Below are 6025 nucleotides of genomic sequence, written 5' to 3'. Positions count from 1 at the left end.
CTGTATCCCAGAGCCCTGTTGTTTCAAGGGTGTACATGCATCATTATTTACCTCTGTCCCACTTAGCCCATGCAAACCTGCCTAATTGTTCTCCCATCTGCCTTGTTCTTCCATGCCCCTCCCCCTTCTTGTGTATTACCCCCTTCCCAGCACCCAAACTATCCTGTGTCTATTTCCTACCCTGTTCTCCACCTTCCCCTCCCTCTCCTTACCCTGCCCCCCTCATCCCAGTAATCTGCAAATAATCCCCCTGCCCCTTTTAGTATGGGTTCTTTTTCTTAGTCATTTGCAATAATGGTCCTATGTAGTATTCCTCCTTTTGCTACTGACTAATTTCACTCAACATAATGTCCTCAAGGTTCATCCACATTATTTGGTAGCTTACAGCTTCCTTGTTGTTCTTCAAGGAAGCATAATATTCCATTGTGTGTATGTACCACAGTTTGTTTATCCATTCTTCAGTTGATGTATACTTAGGATGTTTCCATTATTTGCTATTATAAATTGTGCTGCTATGAAAATTAGTGAGCATATATCTACTCGTGTTATGGCTTGTATGCATATATTATTCTTGGTTGGCAATTTTCTTTCAGAAATTTTTATATGTCATCCGTTGTCTTCTTGCCTACATGTTTTCTGCTGGAAATAACAACTTTTTCTTAGTTCTCCTTTGTAAGTAACTTTTCTAATACCATTTCTGGCATATTTTCTGACTGTATTTTGGCCACTTGTTTGAGGTATTCTGTCTGGTTTCTTTATATAAGTTGAAATTGTCTGTTTTCTCTGAGACACTGTGGGGTCGTATTTATGTTTAATTGATGACTGACTGCATTTTGGTATATTCTCAGGCATTCACCACTTGATGGAGACTGGAAGTGTAAATTTGGTTTTGTTCACTATTTGTGTAGCATAGTTCCAGGGGGCGGTTCATCCATCTTCTGAAGCAGGGGTGACATTCCTGGTGCCTAACTCCAGGCAGAGCCAAGGCTGCTGGTCACTAGGTTGGCAAGAGCAGGGACTGACCTGGCCCAAGTTACCAGGAGGGCATGAGAATATGGGAAAACCACACACCCCTTTGCAACCAGCCTCCAGCCACATCCTGGGTCTGTAGGATGCTCTATCAATGATTCACAAAAGCTCATGATGACCATGCCATTCCATACCAGCCTATAGTTCCACCAATTGTTCTTCTCTGTCTTGGCTCCTGTACTGTTTCCTTGTCCAGTTGTTACTCAACCCACCTCTATGTCCCATCCTTTGAAGCCCAGTGTTCCAAATCACCATTTGTATCTACTGCCCTTATTTCCCCATGTCTTTGTTGCAGAGGGTGTGCTTAGTGCATCTGCCTATTGATTTTCCTATGAATCTTTTGAAGACTCCTTGTATTTTGGTGGGACACAATTCAATTCATAACAGTTGCCTATTTGAAAAATGTATGTTTAAAATGTGCAGATAGCTTTGAAAAAAAATGCTAGATTAGAAATAACATGAGAACTTTATACAGACTGGAAATCTCACTTTTATACATGTTTAAGAGGAGCCCCACCACTCGTCTATTAGATTTTCATACTGTGGTGACTTGTGTCACACTTTGATGATGGAAGCTATGCCATCAGTATTTTAAATACATGCAGAGTAAACCATGGTGGACAGGTTTCAGTTGAGCTTCCAGACTAAGACAGACAAGGAAGAAGGAAAGGTGAACAATTTCTACTTGGTTAGCCACTGAAAACCTTATGAACAAAAGGAAAACATTATAAGATAAAAGTGTTGGAAGATGAAAACATTATGAATAGCAGAACATTATCAAACATAGTGCTGGAAGATAATCCCCTCAAGGTGAAGGCACTTCAAACACTACCAGAGAAGAGCTGCCTCTTCAAAGTAAAGTTGACCATATGGCGTGAATGGAGTAAAATTTCTGGAACCTTCATTTGCTTACACAGCACAACTCAAAATGTGGAGAAACAGCTGCAAACATACATTAATAATCAGAACATGGAATGTATGAAATATGCAACTATGGAAATTAGAAGTTATCAGAAACAAAATAAAATACATAAAGAACAATATCCTAGGCATAATGAGCTGAATTGGACTGGTATTGGCAATTATGAATCTGACTATCTTATTGTTTACCATGTTAGGAGCAACACTTTCAAGAGGAATGGTGTCACATTCAAAGTCAAAAAGAACATTTCAAGATAAGTGTTGAAGTATAATGCTGTCTGTGATAGGATAATATCCATATGCTTAAAGGAGGACCAGTTAATACCATTCTTATTCAAATCAACACACCAGCAACTAAAGTGAGTGATAATGAAATTGAAGAATTCTACCAACTTCTGTAGTTTGAAATTGATCCAACATGCAATCAAGATGTATTGATAATTACTGGTTATTGGAATGTGAAGGTTGGAAACAAAGAGTAAGGATCAGTAGTTGGGAAATATTGGCCTTGGAGATAGAAACAACTCAGGAGATCACATGATAGAATTTTTCAAAACCAATTATGTGTTCACTGTAAATATCTTTTATAAATAACATAAAAGATGGCTATATACATGTACCTCACCAGATGGAATGCACAGGAATCCAATGACTACATATGTAGAAAAGCTCATTACTATCAGCTAAGCCACAAAGAAGGCAGATGCAAAAGATGTCATTGTTACTTTTGAAGACCAACAAAAGATCAACAAATGTGCACAGAATACAAGTAGAATCACAGAGCATAAGGAAGAAATAGAAGTAAAAAAGAAACAAATACAAAATTTATAAGATGTTTTTGATGACATCATGCTTTTGATGACAACAACTGCTTAATGACACCTTATCAAGCATCAAAAGAAGAGGGAAGGAATACACAGATTCACTGTACCAAAAAGAAATGGTCGATGTTCAATCATTTAAGAGGTATATCAAGAGCCAACGATACGAAGGAAGAAGTCCAAGGTACATTGAAAGCATTGGCAAAGAACAAGGCACCAGGAATTGATGGAATACAAATTCAAATATTTCAGCAAAGTGAGGTGGCACTGGAGGCAGTCACTCATCTATTCCAAGAAATTTGTAAGACAACTACCTGGCCAACTGACTGGAAGAGTATTTGTGCCCATTCCAAAGAGAGGTGACCCAATGGAATGTGGAAATCATTGGACAATATCATTGATTTCCCATGACAGTAAAGTTTTACTAAAGGCAATACAAAAATGGCTACCACCATACATTGACAGAGAATTGGGTTCTCAAGCTGGGTTCAGAAGAGGACGTGGAACAGGGGATATCATTGCAGACATCAGATGGATCTTGGCTGAAAGAAAAGAATACCAGAAAGACATTTACTTTATTGACTATACAAAGGCTTTCAAATGTGTGGATCATGACAAACTATGGACAATATTGCAAAATATGAGTATTCCAGAGCTCTTAATTGTGTTCATGAGGAACCTGTACACAGACCAAGAGGCAGGTGTTTGAACAGAACAAGAGAACACCAAATGATTTAAAATTAAGAAAAGTATATGACAGGATTTTATTCTTTCACCATACTTATTCAACATATATGCTGAACAAATAATCCAAGAAGCTGGGTTCTATGAAGAAAAGTGTGGCATCAGGATTGTAGGAAGACTCATTAACAACCTGCAATATGCAGCTGATACAACCTTGCTTGTTGAAAGCGAAGAGAACTTAAAATACTTACTGATGAAGATCACAGACCACAGCCTTTGGTATAGATTTCATCTCAATGTAAAGAAAACAAAAATCCTTGACACTGGACCAATAAGCAACAGTCTTATCAATGGAGAAAAGATTGAAGTTGTCAAAGATGTCATTTTTCTCTGATCAGCCATCAACACTCATGGAAGTAGCAGTTAAGAAATCAAACTATATGTTCCATTAGGCATAATACCGTTTTAAAGTGTTGTGAGCAAAGATGTCAGTTTGAGGACTAAGATGCACCTGACTCAAGCCATGATAGTTTCAGTAACCTCATTGTTGTTGTTGTTGTTAAGTGCCTTCGAGTCGGTTCCGACCCATAGCGACCCTGTACAGGGTTTCCGAGGGTGTAAATCTTTACAGGAGTAGAAAGCCTCATCTTTCTCCTGCGGAGCAGCTAGTAGTTTCGAACCGCTGACCTTAAGGTTCGCAGCCCGACTCGTAACCATTACGCTACCAAAATTTGCATGGTGAATAAGGAAGATCGTATAAGAATTGATGCATTTGAGTTATGATGTTGGAGTAGAATATTGAAAGTACCATGGACTGCCACAAGAACAAACAGATCTATACTAGATCCAGTATAGCCAGAGTGCTCGTTGGAAGCCAGGATGATCAGACTTCGTCTCGCATACTTAGGATATATTGTGAGGAGGGACCAGTCACTGTAGAAGGATATCATGTTTGAAAAGATGGATGGTCAGGGAAAAAAGGAAGACTCCCAGCAAGATGGATTGGCAAAGTAGCAGCATCAGTGGGCTTAAGCATAGCAATGATTGTGAGGTTAGTCCAGGACAGGGCTGTGTTTCATTCTGTTCTGCACTGGGTCATTATGAGTTGGTACTGACTCGATAGCACCTAACAACAACATCAAGTTGGTGATGTGTTTATTAGTCACTCTCAAGAGGAAACACAAGAAAAGTTGGGAGAAGCAAAGAAAATATTGCAAGAAAAAATTGACACTTTACAGGTCAGAGTGGAATCAATTCAGCAGGTGTTAGCAGATTTGAAAGTTCAGTTATATGCAAAATTTGGCAGCAACATAAACCTTGAAGATTCTGAAAGTTAAATATTTTTATAATATTTTTTTTAATTTAATAATTGAATATTGTTTAAATTGAACATTTCCCTTCTTCAAATGATAATGGAAACAAAATTTATTTTTCATTTTTGTTTATTTAATGGAAACATACCTATTTTCAAGTCTTGCTTACTTATTTTATATTTTGAAAGAAAACAGTATTCCTCTATGTATTTTACATAATGATTATATTAAGTCTAGGGGGTTTTATATCATACTAAGCACTCAATAAAAAGGCTCTGCAGACCCAACAAGACCTGGGTTCGTCTGCCTACGCCGCCGCATCCTATGGTCCCTGTCCGCTTGTCTCTGAACCTAGGCAGTACATCAGTGCCAATAGAGCAGGGTCCCTGACATGAATCCCTGAGTGACACCCCTGACACCCTGGGGTGCAGTCTTTCCCTCATTTCTCCCGAGGAATAGACCCTGATGTGATTCTCTGGATGTACTTGCAAACCTGTCCTGGGATTCAGACATCCCTCCAGCCGAGAAACCTAACCATTCCTTTACCCTCCCACCCCGCCACCCCCAGCCCCTGCAGAACTGCCTGCTGGTTACCATGGTTATCTCTCTGTCTCCAGAGTCCTGTCTGCTGCTGGAAACCCTACCTCTACTGTCCTACTCATCATGCCAGACACTCTAGTCTCAGGCCCAGGGGGCATGCTGGAGTCATAGTGCAGAGGCACTCCCCAACTCTGAAAACCAGTCACCTGGCCCCACCTTCTGACTCAGAGAAGAAGCAAGCCCTCCCCAGAACTCAAGTCTGCAGCTCAGTGGCTGCTCTGAACTTTTACAAGACGATTTGGAGGGGACCCACCTGAGCATCTACTAATGGTCTCATCTGTCTCCTTCTCAGCTAGGAATCAGAACTATAGCAAATAAGAATCCCTCATTTTCTGATTTTCAAACTTCTTGGTAGCCACAGATCCCTTTTTCCAAGTGACATCTTACATGGAAGCAGTGTATACAGCATGTAGTTCATAGGCTCCCTGGCTGCACTGTGGGCTCAGGCAGTACCCCTGCCTCCTGGACACCTCCAGAATGCTGGAGCTATTCTAAACCTGGGACTTCTTGACCACAAAAGATGTAGGTCTGGAATTAGTGAGCCAGGATGGGCTGAGAGAAGTGGGAGGCTGGTCCTAGGATCTGATTCTGGGTGACAGCTAAGCAAAGCCTATATGCTTAAATATTTTTACTTCTTCAACAATAGGAATGAAAAAT

At 40.0% G+C, this 6025-nt stretch overlaps 1 pseudogene; it reads left to right on the top strand.

Moving 5' to 3' along the window:
* The window catches only part of LOC102820596, a 145156-nt pseudogene extending 140364 nt beyond the window's left edge, over positions 1-4792 (top strand).
* Positions 4793-6025: the final 1233 nt, after the last annotated feature.

Source organism: Chrysochloris asiatica, unplaced genomic scaffold (assembly GCF_000296735.1).
Source record: "Chrysochloris asiatica unplaced genomic scaffold, ChrAsi1.0 scaffold00025, whole genome shotgun sequence".
Lineage (NCBI taxonomy): Eukaryota > Metazoa > Chordata > Mammalia > Afrosoricida > Chrysochloridae > Chrysochloris > Chrysochloris asiatica.
The sequence above is the reverse complement of the archived record's forward strand: the minus strand, read 5'-3'. Positions and strand labels throughout refer to the sequence as shown.